Raw genomic sequence first — 19307 nt, 5'->3', positions numbered from 1 at the left:
CTTTATCTCTCCATCTCTATCATGTCTCTTTCTCTTTTAAACTCTATAATGTGCACACTCTTCTCACCTCAGTTTGAAAAGGTCAATCACTTATCTACTCCAGAAACGATTGATCTCTAGTTGAACTTAATATCGGAAAAACAAAGTCAGTTCAGTGGATTTATAACAGAAGCAGGTCATTGCTAATTTCGTTGAACGAGTATGGCGGTCACATTAATTTGTTTTTCGTTTGACTGTTTTATGGAATATCAAATCAATTTCTTAGTTTGTATTATTTGGATTATTGGGACTACTGTTCTCATATTGGATGTGTTTTTCACAACATACGATCGATGTAACATCCGACCTTCTTCAAGCGTAATTTTGGCGAACTTGGTGATCTATACGGAATATATTTAATCAATGGGCTAAGATTTTGTCTAATTTTGTCAGCTATATCTTAAGTAATTATTATTGTGTTCTAAATATCACATAGTACATTCAATTTTTTTTTTTATAGAAAACTGTTAATTAGAATTGATTGTTACTTTATCCGTGGCGTCACGTGTTTCTTGTGTATTTTAAATAACAATACAATATCTAATGTTTAGCTGACATGATTTGTCAATTTTAATCAAGATCGACAATTAAATAATGCAAACTGTGCATGTAGTCAAACTGAAAAGTATGTACGATGCAGCACAAAATTTAATATTTTTGCTATACCATTTTTAATCATACTAAATTTAAATTTAGTAATATTTGTTTTCCCCAGCGACATTTTTCTATATTCTTTTATAATAAAGAATACATGCATTAGTTTTGGGATTGAGTTATATTTGAAAATGTTTTGTCCTATCAGCAGGCGCAAAGTACTGGGGCTGCTGTATTGTCATTTGGTGAATGGATTCTGGACTATGCAGTAGCTTCTGGTGGGGCCTCTCGATGCCTTATTAGTGGGTAATTGTTACGGCTTTACCTTTTCATGTGCTACAAAAAAAATTTTCTTCATTTCTATTTCTGTCTTACTTTCCCTCTCTCCCCTGCTCCAAACAAGTCTGTCGACCGAGATCGCAAATCCCAAAACTCCATCATGAAAGGTTTCAAGAAAAAATATACGGGTTTCCAACTTCTAACGTAGACCCCCACTACCATGTCTCCTTCTCGAACATCAGAGATCTACGTTCTAAACTTCCAGAGGTTGAAACCCAATTACAAGAGACTAAACCAGACATATTATTTCTAAGCAAAACTGGTATTGGACAGACTATTTCCCAAGATGAGTTCGTAATTAAAGGATACTCTAATTTAACTTCCAAATATGACCCCCAAGATCGCCATGGGCACGGAACATGTGCCTATATTAAAGATGGCTTTCCATGTGGTAGGGGCATCACCAGAGAAGATCCTAAATTACCCTATATGTGCTTCCGGGTTGCACTCAAACTACTGCGTTTATATTTGCTCTCTATCGCCCCCAAAACATATCTGAGAAAATTGACCACATCCTATCTACTTATCCTTCAGCTAATATTCATGTCTGTGGAGACTTCAATGTTCACAATGTGGAATGGTTAACTCACTCAAAAAGACTGATGATGAGGGGAGGTTCTGTCATGCTTTCTCCATTGCTTATGACCTCACTCAGATTGTTCATGAACCCACCCTGTGTTCAGCTTCCGTTCTTTCACCACTTTGATCTTCCAACCACTCTGTTGTATCAGTGAAGATAAAAATAAAATGTAATAACTCCTCAGATGTACGCCTTCATCGTACAGTATATCGACACCCTATGGCTGACTGGGATAGCTTCCATACATTTATATCAGATCCACCTCTGCATTCCATGTTTAAAACGGATGTGTCCTCTATAGTATCAGACCCGACAGAATGGTTAATTGCAGGTATAGACCGTTTCATACCCTAGAAAAAGTTACAGCAAAAACCTAACAGCCAGTCATGGTTGTCCCCAGAATGTACTACTGCCATTGCGCACAGAAATCACCTTTTCCACTGCTTCCAACATAATAGATGTACTGAGACTAAATCCGCTTTCAGGACTGCCAGCAACTACTGTAAAAAAGTAAAAAAGAACGCAAGAGATTTGTATGCTCAGTCCGTTAAGTCCAAAGTAGCTGAGCAGCGGCTTGGTTCCCACCAGTTTGGGCAAATAGCAAACAGAATCCTGAACAGAAGCGTGTGCTCTATCCCAACTATCATTAATGGACCTGAGGTAATCTCGTCAGCATCTGACAAAGCCAAACTCTTTGTTTGACAAGAACTTTCCAGCTAATTCTACCCTTTTCGAACAAGGCCGCCAACCTCCAATATTTCCTCCTGTATCAGAAAACACGCTATGTAATATACAAATATATGTACGTGATGTTGCCAAAAACCTTGAATCCAGTAAAGCAACCGGCCTTGACGGTATTCCAATTATAGTACTCAAAAAACTTCAACCAGAACTAGCACCCATACTTACAAAACTGTTTAAACGTTGTCTTAAAGAGAATTGCTTACCATAACCCTGGAAAATCTCATGAGTATGCTCTGTATTTAAAAATTCAGGTGATTGCCTAACTCCCTCTCAGTACAGGCCAATAAGTCTCCTGTGCGTAATGAACAAGTTGCTGGAATCTGTGTTAAATAGAGAAGTAATCAACCGTCTCAGCAAAAATAACCTTCTTTGTGACATGCAATATGGTTTCCGTTCTGCTAGATCTATAGCAGACGTGCTTATAGTTATATTTCATATGATTAGCGAATCTCTCGACAAAGGCTACCTTTCTAGGGCAACTGCTCTTGGCTTATCAAAGGCCTTTGATATGAACCTATCAGAGAGAAATGATTTAATAATTGAGAAAACATTTCCAGCTATACCGTAGCTGGAGATCTTGTGAAGTAAACATTTATGCCATACCCTATCAAAGGCCGTTGATAAGCCAAGAGCAGTGAGAAAAAGATTACAAGGAAGAGAAAAGGACATCCCCCACAAGGCTACGAAATCTGTTTCTGCTTTATCGTTATTTTCATGGCAAGTGCTCGACTGAGCTCCAATCTATGATCCCTCCTCGCCAAACTTTCACAAGAAACACCCGTCTAGCAGAAAACACTATCAATAATTTCTCCCACTCTTTATCTTTGCCTAAACCTAAACAAAGATTCCATGAACAAAGCTTCTTTCTTAGAACTGGCCGCCTATGGAATTGTCTTCCGTTTTCCTGCTTTCTAGCTGACTACAATATGGTTGTCTTCAAGTCTAACGTAAAGAAGTTTTTGATGAACCGTTCCATATAAGTAAAATTTACCGAATTTCCGTTACTAACGATTACTTTAATGTCCAATTGTCTACTGTACAGTCTTTAAACCTTATCCTCGAGTAGCCTCTTGGCCTTGATAAGTGGGGATACCTTTGTAAAAATTTTTTTTTATCTCGATGTCACCATCTCAAACACAGACGTCATTAGTTAATTTCTTTTCATGTTGAACTGAAATCTACAATATTTTGTGTGACTAAATTTGTAGTAATACAAAGAATTAGGGGAGACATTTCGTTTAGTAGCACTCTGGAAACATTCTTAATCATTTAACGTTTTTAGTAGCGGTCTGAAGGCTTCCTGTTTTTTTTCATTGATCTCACAAATAATTTCTTTTCTAGAGAGGGACATAAAAAATGGTTTTAGTAGTTCTCTGGAGATATCCTTACTGATAGGAGTACTATGTATCCTAGACAGAGCCATAGTCCAAAGTGCTTAATATCTTGGATAGAGCAGGTAATATCCTAAAAGAGATTTTTTACACTCCTAACAAAACATTTCTCTTCTTGAAAGAGAAACCTTCACACACACACACACACACACATACACACACACACACATACATACATATATATATATATATATATATATATATATATATATATATATATATATATATATATATATATTGTACGCACGCTATCACCTTTCACGCAAATTTTTGTTAGTACATTTTACAGGGAACATGAACTGGAAGAGATACATTGAGAGCATTGCCAAGGCTGCTGCGGAGAAGGTGGGTTCTCTCTACCGTGCTAAAAAACTACTTACGCCTGGACGTATCCTGTACCTCTATAAGGCCACCATTCGCCCATGTATGGAGTACTGTTGTCACGTTTGGGCTGGTGCATCTGCTACTTGTCTCTCACTTCTTGACAGGGTTCAAAACAGAGTCGCCAATCTGATAGGTCCTGAACTGTTATCTAGGTTTTAGCCTCTGTCCCATTGGCGAAATGTTGCTTCCCCCTGCCTGTTCTACAAGTACTTTAATGGTGAATACTCACTACAAGCCTTTTTACCTCCTCGACGTGAACACCCCTGACAAACCCGACAAGCAGCTAAATCCCACCCCTTAATACTAGAGATCCCTAGGTGTAAGAAAGTCTTCTACTCCAATAGTTTCTTCCCCAGATGTGATAAACTTTGGAACCCGCTTCCGGGATTCTGCTTTCCCAATTGTACTGACATGCAGAAGTTCAAGTGTAATATGAACAGACCGCTTGCCACTCACCTCCCTTCATAATATCCTGAAACTTATGTCCCCGATAATAGCCCCCTACTTCAAAGTGGCATTGTGGCTTGTTTGGAGTGAAAATTTGAATAAAAAAACGTTGTTACCTTTCACATAATAATATTCGTACGTACGTTATCACTTGTAATACACATTTTTGATCTTACGTACGTTATCAACTTTCACAGATTTGTGTTTGTACTAATTTGCATATTTCTATAAAAAATAACTTTTATTAATTCAGTTCTTTTTATGGTTTCTTATTGAATAGTTACTTTCATTTCACTATTACGCACAGTTCTAGTTTTGTATATTTTCCACATTGTGCATAATTTCATAACATTTGGTGTTGCAGTTAGAGTAAATCTCTCTTTTTTTATATTGGAATTGCCTCTACCAAACTACGTTGTCAATATTTGGTTTAAAATTTGTGAACTTGAAATATGGTCAAAGTGATCTTTAACTATAAAATTACCTGCTAATGAGTCAAGATTGAAAAGAAAACGGAACTCGGAAGCCATAGTTAGATGTTATGTATAAACTGTACGTATGTGCAAAGATAGATTTATACGTTTAGCATTATTTTTAATGTTTTAATATGCATATGGACATAGCTCAAATGGTAGGAACAACGCTGCAGAACAATATGTTGGTTTCAATTCTAGTTGATCGTACTCAAGTCATATTTTTTTAACTTTTGAAATTACTATATGTTAGGCACAAAATAATAATCAATAGATAATTGGCTCTATATTAATAAATAAGTAATTTGCACAAATGAAAATATATTTTAGCGTATATTACGACAGGGCAAATGAAGCGGCACGTTAGTAATACATATTTATTTATATATGTATATATGTCTGTCTGTATATACAGGGTGTTTCAAAAGTCTTGGGAACATAACGAGATATACGCATTTGTAATGTTCCCAAGACTTTTGAAACACCCTGTATATATATATATATATATATATATATATATATATATATATATATATATATATAGTATGTTTATTATACAGATATTATTAGTTACATATTTGCATACATGTTTCAGCCAGTTCTCAATTTAGAGAGACTCACCTCATCAGACCGAAAAAAGTGTCGATTAGTCTGATGAGGTTCGTCTCTCTAAATTGAGATTCCACTGAAACATATGCGCATATGTAATCTATAACGTTTGTATAATAAACATACTATATACCTGCTCTGTCATCCACTGACCACTCATTAATAAACATACAGGTTTCAGTGGATCTACATCTAAGAAACAAATTTATACAACAATTTTAAATATATAAAGATAGTTATGTTATTGAAGAGTAAATCTTTAACAAAGCAAAACTTATGAAGATCAGAAGAGCTCAACACTATCAAGGGTGCAGAAAATAATATTATTAAATGAAAGATAAGTAATAAAATTTTTGTATAACTTTATTATATTATCTGAACAATGAGGAAAATTTAAGGGGAAATTTAAGAAAAATTCCCCTAAAATTGTTCTTATTTTTCTGGTGGTATAATCAAGTTATATATAACTATTGTTCCTCATCCTCCATTTAATATATATATATATATATATATATATATATATATATATATATATATATATATATATATATATAACTACTTAATTTACTCACATAAAATTAATATACGAAAGTATAAATTTATGCGTAAACTTTAAGTATTTACTTCAAAAGTGCTCAATACGTAGGTAGAGCTAGTTAGTAAGTTATAAAATATATATGGCGATTAAGCTAAGCCTGGAGAATCCTAGAGTGGATGAAACGCAGAATATTCAGTGTAGCTTAATCGCCTTATATATTTTATAAATTACTAACTAGCTCTACCTACGTATTGAGCACTTTTGAAGTAAATATTTTATAACTTACTATATATATATATATATATATATATATATATTATTGAAACTGATGGGGCTATAAAACTTTAGCGTTTAGAGTAGAGCTTTGTACTGTCACGTTTTTCAAGCACTTCCTGTAGAATTTTATCGAGTCTAATCTTATTGAGGGTTATAAGAATGACTTCTCAGCTGGAGAGTCTGGCTTTGAAATTCTCAAAGATCTGATTTCCAATAGTCACGAAATTCACCAAAGAAAAAAAAAGAATCGATCTTTTTTAAAAAGGAGATGTTTACGTATAGGGTTAATCATAAATTTTCAATTTCACTCTTGGGGGGGAAAATGTTATAAAATATAAGAATTAAATCAATGTTAGTTTTAAATATTAAGGGAAAAGTTTTTTTTAGTGTTTCATATAGTTGTGTTTCATGTAGATTATAATTGTTTTATGTAGTTTTAATTGTTTCATGTAGATTATAATTGTTTCATATAATTTTGTTTCGTGTAAATTATTATTTTTTATGTAGTTTTAATTGTTTCGTGTAGCTTCAACTCTTTTATGTGGCTTATATTATATCATTTGATTTTAATTGTTTCATTTCTTTTTTTTACAAAGAATAACCACTTATTAAGCCCCGAATGCCACTCCAGGATTAGGGTTAGTGAGTGTATGATAGTCAGTGGGAAAATATCGTAGTAATTGTTAGTTGTGGAAATTTGGTAAATTAGATTACTCAAGGAGGCAGCTCGTCAAGCACTTGTTTACATTAAACTTGAAGACGACCATATTTTAATCAGCTGGAAAGTAAGCAAACGTAAGTTTCACAGGCATGCAGTTCTAAGCAAAACGCTTTGTTCACAGATAAAGAGTGGGGACATTATTGCTAGTGATTTCAATAGTCGTGTTTTAAATGAAAGTGTGGCAAGAGGACGACCATAACTTGGCGCTCAGACTTGCCATGGAAATAATAACAGAGTAGAGACAGGCGAGCAATGCCTCTTCTGATGGAAAGACGTTGTAGGGAATGGAGAAAAAGCGCACCTTACTAGGCTACGAAGTCTATTTTAAACTCTGTTAAGGCAGAATAAGATGCTTCTAGCAGCGCTTGTCCAGATGTGGCAAGAGTACTCCATCCTTGGACACACCTTGCTCTTTTACAGGTAAAGAATTGCATCGGCAGTGAGATATCTACTAGAGCGGTAGCATGATCCACCATTTTTCCAACGAACTTGGCAACAAATTTGAAAATCAGGAGTGAAGGTTTCATGCGCGTTAATTGTTTCATGTGGTTTTAATTGATTTTTATTCTGATTTACTAAAGACTCCCCACTTATCAAGACCCCAAAACGTAATGGTTAATGAGACAGATAGATTCACAAACAGGAAATTTTTCACCTTTTGTCAGACCCATGCGATGTGGACATAAAAGGTCAAAAGAGGGGAAATAAAAGTTACGATGTTTTTGGATGTCAACGTTTTACTCTTCAGAACCTTTTTCATTTGGACGATTTTTTTCGTTTGTTCCGTTGTTTAATAGTTTTATAGTTTAATAGTTCTCGCAAAAACAGATCAATTTAAATCGTTCTCCTAAACAGATTACTTCTAGTTGTTCTCTCAGGCAGATCAATTTTAACGGTTTTGCTTGGAGTGTTTTTACAGGACATCAACCTAATCTATATTTTAAACAATCATTAATTGTATTGTTTGCTTTTTTCACAATAGACAACAACTATTCATCTCCTTACTAGAATGAAAGCAAAACTTATTTTCTCTTCATCTAACAGGCTTCAGGCAAAATTTCGACTGACAAATCTTATTTTTAAGGGTTTCCAACCTGTATTTCATCTCCCGGTGGGAACATTTTGCCGCAGGGTTGCTTCCTTGCTGATTACAACTTAGTCGTCTTCAAATCCTATATTAACAGATTCTTGTCACGAATCACTCTATAAGAAATCAAACTACATTAGTATCATTGATAAATGTCAGTACACCCATAGTACTCCTCATCGTTAGACTCATAACCATTCCTGTCTTTTTAATACTTATCTTCGAGTGGCACTTAAGTATAACTATATTTCTAGTAAAAAATATATAAGCCATTTTATGGATTATTTTATGCTTAATTACAAAGTAATGAAATAAAAATACATTCTAATGCTAGACACTTGGAAAGTAAAAATCCGGAGTAATCGTTTGCCCATTGCTTGTATTTCTTCTCATCGGAAGTGATCGTGATGAAATGGATATTGCGCGAGCCTTTTCTAGTCTCACACAAAAATACGTGTTCACATTTCAAACCATGTTTCTTGTCATACACATACGCGCACACAAACATACGTGCGCACGTACACACATGTACGCACACATACGCGCATACGAATATTCGATTATGGCATGTGTAGTTTATATAAAAATTCATTTAAGTAATTATCGCCTCAAATTTCGTTTTAATTTCGGTTCGCTGAAATTATTTCAAGTAAAGAGCATTAAAAACTATTAAAAAAACATGAACTGAACTTTTATTGACTATGGTAACATTTATTTCTTGTATATTTATTTTTTCGGGTAGTCGTTTGTTGGCTTTTCTGCTAAACACTCATACTAAATAAACAGAGTACAAAATAGACTTCGTGGCTTAGTGGGGGATGCCCTTTTCTCTACCCTGCAACCTCTCTCCCACAGAAGAGACGTTGCGAGCCTATCCTTGTTTTATCGTTATTTCCATGGCAGGTGCTCGTCTGAACTCCAATCTCTGGTCCCCCGTCGCCAATCTTTCACGAAAAACACTCGTCTAGCTGAATCCACTGTGAAAAATTTCCCCCACTCTATATCTGTGCCTAAATCAAAACGTGGATTCCATGAACAAAGCTTCTTTCTTAGAACTGCACGCCTGTGGAACTCTGTTTCGTCTGCCTGCTTCCCACCGGACTACAACTTGGATGTCTTCAAGTCCAACGTTAACAAATTCCTAATGAACCGCCCCCTTAAGTAAACACTTCATCAAATCTCCACACTAACGTAATGTACTTGCAGTAACCCTTATCCTTGAGTGGCTTCCGGGCCTTGATAAGTGGTGATCACTGTGTAAAAAAAATATCGATGAAATATCGAAAAACAAAGAAACAAAAACAGTTTTGAAAAATAATGAAGCTTTACTTACTTTAGTAAAATAATCCGAAACAGCAAAATGGAATATTAAAAAAGTAAACACGTAATTACTTTAGTTTTTTAAAGCAAAGTAAACACACAAAAAAAGCAAAGGATCGATATGAATATGAATAAGAAGAAAATGGCGCCCTTTTCAAGCAGACCAGCTTCGTTTCAGTTTTACAGTATTGAGCGGTGTAGTATTGCGACGTCGGATTCAGGGTTTTACTATTGTAATGTAAAGAACACGCAGAAAGGGTTGTAATCAACTGAATTCCTTCTTGTACACTGACAAGTAACGTTCTTATTTTTTATTATTTATCTCTTTATCTATTTTCGAAAGAGTGCCACGTGAAAGTGGAGAAGCAAAAAACAGAGTTATGCGAAATTTGTGTCGAGAATTGTCCAAAGTTCCGACTTTTTTGGGGGGGGCTTTAACTTTAATAAGAACCTGAATTTATGAGGTGAATTTATTCGAAACAATATGATTCAACTTAAAAAAATAAATAAAAGCTAACGTGAATTAAGATTAAAGTTAAGGTGTTATTGTGGACCCTCACCCTTTTTAAAAAACCTTGTTAAACTTTGTGACATATTTACATTCTATGGAGGTCAGGCGCGAACGAATACCCAATAATTTTATTATACCATATTACTTCAGACTGAAACATAATTATCAATGTATACTTACGCAAATAGATATGAAAAAGTCTTTGTTAAAGTTTGTGCCATATTTCCATGGAGTACAGGCGCGAACGCAGACACCACAATTTTATTATACCATCCCTATTTAAGTTGAAACCTACCTATCAAAGTATTCTTATGCACATCTATATCAAAACCCCTTGTAAACGTTTACTTTTTTCATTTTTTATTTCCATACTTTGGGGACCAGGCGCGAACGCAACCCCACAATTTTTATGAACCACCGTTCTGCGAGATCAAACATAACCATTCCTGATCCTCGACATATCTTCTATCATTATATTTAATCAGTTTTTAAAATAGTCAACCATGTCAACCATATTCGTGACCACAAATAGTAAACCATATTCGTGACCACACACACACACACACACACACACACACACACACACACACACACACACACACACACACACACACACAGACGTTCAGCTTTATTTATAGATATATATCAAAAGCAAGGCTTGCTACTTGTTCGTAGATTAACACGCAGCTCGAGCACTGTAAAAGCGGTGAGCGAGTGTTTTTTAATAGGCATTTGATGATTGATGAGATCATTTGCGAGCACCGATCCCATTGGTTGGAGGTTAGAACCGCCAACTCTCAACGCGACAATTGTAGGTTCAATCCCAGGCTATATATATATATATATATATATATATATATATATATATATATTATTATTATTATTATTATTATTATTGTTATTATTATTTATACTTAACGGTTCCCATATCGTGTTAAAATCTTACTGTAGATTCTCGAGTTTGACAGTTCAAGTTCAACAAGGTACACCTGAATTAGGTTGGCGATTCCATCGACCGAAATGATGTGAAAATGATACTCAAGGAGAGATCAGTAGTCCGAAGAATCCAAATAATACTAATAAAAAATCCTCATCTCAAAAATTCAGAAACATGACAATCTTACTATTTGAATAGTATTTCCATTTTTACAGTGAAGATTGTTCTCCTTTTATTTTGCGTCATCTGCCTGCGTTCATTGTTAGACACGCGGCATTTTACTTATCTATTCTCGTTGGCTTTAAATGTGTGTCTCTAACGTTTGCTAGCACATATGTCATGGTTGACATCCATCCGATCGCTGTCAGACAGTCGTAAGCCTTGGTGTTTACGCAACGGTATTGATATCTTTTACTGTTATCCCCGAGGCCGCTTTCTCCTTCGTAAGCGCTAGATCCGCTTTCGGTTGTAATGGAAAAACACACACACACACACACAAAAAAAACTTTACATTTTATCTTGAGTCTCTGAGCACAGAAAGGCGATGCTCTCTTTGCATCGTTCGTATCGTTACTTGAGCACGGACTTTGGTAAAAAAAAAATGATGGATAAAACATCAATGCTTATGAAAAACACGCGAACAAAAATAGAGACTTTTCTGTTTGTTGAATTACTTTTGGTTTTACCTACTCGGCGTTTCCCGGGAGTCTTTCTATCTTTTATATGCTCTACTACTACTACTACTACTACTACTACTACTACTACTACTACTACTACTACTACTACTACTACTACTACTGTTGTTTTTATTATTAATATTATTATTGTTGTTATTATTGTTATTATTATTATTATTATTATTATTAATGTTATTATTGTTATTATTATCATTGTTATTATTAATGTTATTATTATTAATGTTATTATTGTTATTATTATTATTGTTATTATTAATGTTATTATTATTATTGTTGTTTTTATTATTATTATAATTATTATTATTATTATTATTGTTATTATTATTGTTATTATTTTATCATTATTATTGTTATTATTATTAATGTTATTATTATTAATGTTATTATTATTAATGTTATTATTGTTGTTATTATTATTATTGTTATTATTAATGTTATTATTATTATTATTGTTATTATTATTATTATTATTATTATTATTATTATTATTATTATTATTATTCACTCACTCACTAGTTCTCACACAGGTTATCACAAGCAGTCATCCATTGTTAATAACCTGACGTGTTCCCTAGAGTCAGAATGATAACAACTCCCCCAGATTTACAGTGCTCTCCATCTCTCGCGATAGCAAGCGCAGGTGACTCCACGTTATCTCAACAGCCGTTTACCATTGATTTCTCGCTGACGTCTGCCATTGGTATTCCTTACGGTGTGAATGGCAAAACACTCCTCCGCAAAACCCCAGTTCTCATCTGCACTCTTCCTGTGGAGGTCTGGCTAGTGTTCTCTCTTCTCCGTCCTTTCGAACCCTTTAAAACTTTTTCATATGGCGCCATCCGATGTGGACGTCATCATATTTTTTTATTGGAAGAAGGCATAGTATTTTGCAGTTTCGGTTTTCTTGGTTACTTATAGTCGTGTTTTTTTTTTTCTGTTCTGTACTCACAAAGAGTAATCATTAGGGCTATGACAACAGCATATTTTTTTCATTGTTTTGACTCTCGAGTATATATCCGACACAGTTAGACGATTAATCAACTGAAAACCACATCACTCTATAAAAAAAGCATATAAGATATCAACGATACACACTCGAGAGTCAAAACAATATTCTTTTAGATATATGCTCTATATTCTCTTGATATGCTGGAAATATTCAAGCATATGCTTAAGAATATGTTCTTTTTTTTTCACGGGAATATTTTTAAATAATATGCTGCTTTGGAACGGAATATTCTTTTTGGCTACCACATATTTTTTTTTAACTCGCATATTCTCACTATACTTCAAGCAAATATACTTTTATGCTTGGTAACTTAGTTTTATGTTTGCAACAATATTTATGATTATTTTTTTTTATTTTATAGCAAATACGTTTACTATAGCCTGTGGTAAGTGCTGTTAAAAACACAGTATTCAGTAGTTTATAACTTCTATTGAAGATTTTGTAAAACCTTTAGTTAATGCATAAAACGCCAGAAAATATATAGAAAAACGGTTATTTTAACGATATAAATACTTTGAACAATTAAACACTCTATAAAGCTTAAACCAATATTTTATTCAATGCATTTTACAATTAAATGCGTTTTTAAATTATCGAAATTGAAGCTTCTGCGGTTGTTGGAATTAAAAACGACCATGGATTTTCAGTGCTTCTGTTAAAAGGCAGGCATCGATATATGATCCAATTACTGTATTGTGTTATTTGAAATAAAATATTATTCTCTTACAAACTTAATTGAGCACTTTGGCAAGTTATCCTATAATAAAATACAGCAATGTACTATTTTGCATTTTTTTGTGTTAGGATTTATTTAATTGTATTTTGAAGGTTTAGTTGCCTATCTAGCACTTATATTAGAAGTCAAGAAGTATTACATTCGTCCACAAATGTTTTCGTTATAGTAAAAACAGTCAGGTATCTAGTTTCCAAATACTTATTGTTTTATATTTCTCTTTTAACAATCACTGTTACGTGGTGAGTCTTCCGGTTGCAGTCTATGCTGCAATGTTACGCCGTCTTCCTGGATGGAATCTAGCGAGGATTAATATTAAAAAATAACGTACATTTTTGGACTGTAATTTACCAGTCGCAAATGAACGTTAACCGGAAATCTCTACTTATGTATAAAAGGTACATTGTCTGTGTCTGTGTCTGTGTGTGTATGAGTTCGTTCCCGTATGAACTCCGAAACGGTTGAGCCGAAATTTTTGAAAATACATATAAATATGTTTTATGTATCTGGGAGTTCTTAGATAAGTCTCGTATCTGAATGCTTCTGATAAGTATAACAAATCAATAAAAAAATCTGATTGAAAAAGTAACTAAAATGAAAGGAATAATAGAAAAAGAATACGGTTGTTCTTAGGTCAAGATTGAATAAAACAAATAGAATATCTATAGTAAACACAAGGGCTGTAGCTATATTTCGACATGGAGCTAATGGAAAAGAAAATGAGCTGAAATATATGGACAGAAAGGCAATGGAAACAATGACACTCTTCCAAAGATCGATATCGGTAGGCTATATGTGAAGAAGAAAAAGGGAGGAGGAGGTGTATATGATGCGAAAACTAAGAAAATAGTCTAAAAGTTTAACAGATGGTTAAGTAAATTTTCAAACTTATAAAGGGTGTATAAAAATGTGAAAAATTGAAAGCGAGCGAACTAGTAGGAAGTAAAGAATTTAAGGCAAGACATGATAAAAAAGAGGAAGGGAAATTGTCTGAGAAGAAAATGCACGGACAATTCAATAGAAATATGGACAGAAGCAGTGAACAGCCAAAAAGAAATTATTGTCAAAATGTGCCGCACATGAGCAATCACAAAGGACAAATTATGTGAAGTATCACATTAATAAAACGGCTGAAAGTCCCTTGTCTCCATTGTGTTTGTATATTATTATTATTATTATTATTATTATTATTATTATTATTATTATTATTATTATTAATAATAATAATAATAATAATAATAATAATAATAATAATAATAAATAGATAGATAGATACAATGCTGGAAAAAAGAAAGTCCGCACTTGTAATTTTTTCAAAAACTGCAAATTTAAGCTAAATTTAATGGAACTATTTAAACAAGCTATACCTCATTTGATTGACCCTCTATTTCTCTATAATTTTATATGTCCATATTTGACTTTTATTTGAAATATTCTAGTGTTCACGTCAATTTTTAAAAAAATGAGGAGGCAAAAAGAAAGTCCGCAGAACAAATTCGCAATAAACCGGCTTAAATTATCGCCCCTACATCTGTTTAAAATATCCACCAACAGGCAACAAAGCATCTCTAATTGTAATTTTTGTTATTCCAGGTTATATAACGTAACATTTTGTCCATATGCCGCGACTTTCTCTTAGTAATCGTCAGGAGCTCATTAATCTTCACCTTTCTGGTTTATCCAACCGAGAAATCGGTGGTAGATTGAAATGTGATGAGAAAACGACACGAAAGACTGTGCAAAAGCAGCAAAACCTTGGCAGTATTCGTGATGCCCCTAAATCTGGTCGTTCTAGAGTTACTTCTAACAGGGAAGACAATGCTATCAAGATCCGCAGCCTAAGAAACAGATTTGAAACGGCTCCTCAAATCCAACAACAGTGCAATCTTGTTAAAAGGTGATCTCTTTCTACTGTCAAGAACAGATTAAAGGAACTTAATTTGCGAGGATATCTTGCAAGACGCAAGCCAATGATTTCTGTAAAGAACAAAAAGCGCCGCCTGAAATTCGTCAGATGCAATGAAGATCATGACTTTTCATATTGACCAAAAGTGCTTTTTAGCGACGAAAGCAAGTTCAATAGTCTAGGAAGTGAAGGTAGGCAGTACGTTCGTCGAAGGAAAAACGAAGAATTTAATCGTAGGTGCTCAATTTCAACGTTGCAAGATGGTGAAGGTTCAGTTTTGGTGTGGGGTATTATTAGTACCAATGGTCCAGGGTCTGTAGTTCGCTTGCAAGGTCGAATTAATTCGACCAAGTGCATTTTCTACCCTACTCTGGTCGGCATTTAGACGATAATCCCATCTTCATGCAGGATAATGCTCCCATTCACACAGCTGGCAATGTCAAGAGGTTTCTGAAGGAACATGATATACCGTGTTTGCATTGGCCTGCACAGTCTCCAGACCTCAATCCTATCGAAAACGTATGGCATTACATCAAGAAACAGCTACGCAATGATAAAATTTCAAATTTGGAAGAACTTTGGACAAAAATTAAAGAAAAGTGGGATGCCCTTTTCCCGGAGTATTGCCGCAGTCTAATTCAAGGAATTCCCAAAAGAGTGCAGGCTGTCAAATTACAGAAGGGCTATGCTACTAAATATTAACTAGTCCGTTGTGTTCCGGTTGTATTTGTGTTGCATTAATGTCCAAAAATAACATTTAAATAACAATATTTCTTTGTGCGGACTTTCTTTTTGCCTCCTCAATTTGAAGCTATTTTTAAAAAAATAGACGTAAACACTAGAATATTTCAATTAAAAGTCAAATATAAACAGATAAAATTATAGAAGAATAAAAAGCCAATCAAATGAGGTATAGTTTGTTTGAACAGTTACATGAAATTTAGCTTAAGTTTGCAGTTTCTGAAACAAATACAAGTGCGGACTTTCTTTTTGCCGCCTGTGTAGATAGATAGATAGATAGATAGATAGATAGGAAGATTGAGACTATACAAACGGTATTTGTGAAAACAACTGAAATCTGAAAGAAAACTCAAATGCAGAATCTAACTCACAAACTACAAACACTAGCAAGTCACAAACAAACAAACAAACAAGCAAACAAACAAACAAACAAAACGGCAAGAAATCTTATAAATGATCTCTCCTACAGAATATAATAAAGTCATCAACCCAGGCTGGAACCTTGGGAAGGCTAGCTGCCATACAAATTCAAATGAAAACTGATGGTCATCGCAAACGACAAATCAGTGGTGAACGGATGTTGCAGTCACGCAAAACGATTTGTAAAGATTATTGAAAAAGGTGGGGAATACTGGAAATATGGATAAACTTGATATCACGCAGACGCCAAGGAATACCACCTGTTGTCAGTGAGAAATAATAACATGGAATCAACGGTATAACTTTAAGATACCACTCTTCTTTTTGTGTGTGCCACCATAAACTGGCACCACACCATATAATGAGGGTCAAGGAGGATGGAAAGACCGTGGAGAGAAAGCACTAGCTTTGAGTGCAAAGAGGATCGAGACCTTTAGGGAGGTTTATTGCTACCCCAATTCAAGTGAAGACTAAGGGTCGCTGCCAACGAAAAACCAGTAGTAAGCGGCTGTTGCGATAACGCAAATTCTTTTGCAAAGTTATCGAAAGAGGTGGAAAGTATTGGAAATCAAGGAAGACTTGTTGTCACTCAGACTCTAGAAAACACCACAAGTTGTTCTCAAAGAGAAATCTTTGATGATGGCTTGTGTGACTATTCCTAGTGAGTAAATAATAATAATAATAATAATAATAATAATAATAATAATAATAAACATAAAGAAGAAAAGGAAGAAAAAAGGGAATTAGAAAGTTAGAAGAGCCGTTGGTTAATGCCACAAAATTGGTCGTGAAGCGTAATTGCGAGAAAGGAAACAACAAATACAACAACAACAATTAAATAATAAAAAAAACAACAATAACAATAATAATAATAATAATAATAATAATAAAAAATAACAATAACAACAACAACAATAATAATAAAAAACAACAACAACAACAATAATGACAAAAATAATAACAACAACAATAATAATAATAACAACAACAACAACAACAATAATGACAAAAATAATAACAACAACAACAATAATAATAAAAAACAACAACAACAACAATAATGACAAAAATAATAACAACAACAACAATAATAATAAAAACAACAACAAAATAATAATAATAAAAACAATAAAAACAACAACAATAATAAAAACAACAACAACAACAACAATAATAACAAAAACAATTACAACAATAATAATGATAAAAAACAACAACAACAACAACAACAACAATAGAAACAACAGCAATGACTACAAAAACAACAACAATAATAATAATAAACAACAATAATAATGATAATGATAAAAAACAACAACAATAATAATAAACAACAACAACAACAATAATAAAACCAATAATATCAACAACAACAACAACAACAAAAATAATAATAAAAACAACAATAACAACAACAACAACAACAACAACAATAATAATAATAAGTACGTAACAACATTCTGTATCATATACTTAACTATTACTTTAATATAAAAAAAATAACGAAAAAATAAACAGAAAAAAGTGAATTTCATCTTAAATTGTTTTGCTTTTTATTCGAACAATTCGTTTCTCAGATTTATTCTAAATCTCTTTATGCAGCAACTTCTTTTCTATTCCAGAATACAAACTGGTTGAATTATGTTCGCATCAACGTGACATGCAATCGGGGAAAAATAGGACTCGTTAGCAATAAATCAAAACTAAAGTAAATCCTCCGTCGCTGTCACCTTTAACGTTTCTTATGCGCATCTGAATCGTTATCTTTCTCCAAACGCCACGGATCAACTCGACGGACATGTTAATCCATACGCTTTCATTTAGAGACATTCGCTCGTCCGCCGTATCGCTCGGTTGCGATGTTTACATTGTCCTAGCAAATCCCTGACACAATTTGTATGATATCGTTGATATCATCCACGTGATCAATTAATGCAAAATATTATACAAATTCGCAAAAATTACAATAATTATGCAAATTAATTACGTATACATGCACAGGCACATGTTGTGTGTTGAATTTTCATTAAAAAAATCTAACTTTTTTAAATTCAATTCTTTTTAGCTTTAAAAAGTTAAAAAAAGATTTTTCTAAAAAATTGTTTTAAATTCGTCGTTTTTTGTTTTATTTTATTTTTTATTCATTTTATTTATAATGTGTTTTAAAAATTTTCAACTACCGTGGAATTTCCGTGGGTTCTCCTACTATATAGTGATCTACATATATATTGTTTGGCCTTTTTGGTCAAGATCAAAGTGTAGTATCTGTTCTTCAGATGCTGCACTTCCATTTCTTGTTCTCTTTCTTCACGACTGAGACAATTTTTATTTTTGTACCTTTTCTCCACATTAAAAAACGACCCTGGTGTCTAACTCTGTCCCGTGGGGAGGCGTAATAAATAGGTACATATATATTGTTTCGCTACAGCAGAGCTCTTTAGTGTGACCAGCCAGGGGGTTGAACTTTGAGCGATTCTAGTTGGTAGTCACCAGCTTTCACGCATAGATAGAACGATACATAGAACCTGATATATATATATATATATATATATATATATATATATATATATATATATATATATATATATATATATATATTTATTTACCAGTGGTAAAAAAAAAAACCGGACTAAAGTGCTCAATGTGTAGTCAGAGCAGTATATAGGAAATTTATTACTGTGAGTCCAGAATGAGTTTACAAATTGTTTCAACTAGAGGAAAATCCTCAAAGAGAGGAAAAATCCAACTAGCATCATCAGAATTCATAGATGGACTAAAATAAATAAAAATGGAAAGATCGTAGATAAAGG

Source organism: Euprymna scolopes, chromosome 5 (assembly GCF_053919585.1).
Source record: "Euprymna scolopes isolate OS-2025 chromosome 5, ASM5391958v1, whole genome shotgun sequence".
Taxonomy (NCBI): Eukaryota; Metazoa; Mollusca; class Cephalopoda; order Sepiida; family Sepiolidae; genus Euprymna; species Euprymna scolopes.
The sequence above is the reverse complement of the archived record's forward strand: the minus strand, read 5'-3'. Positions refer to the sequence as shown.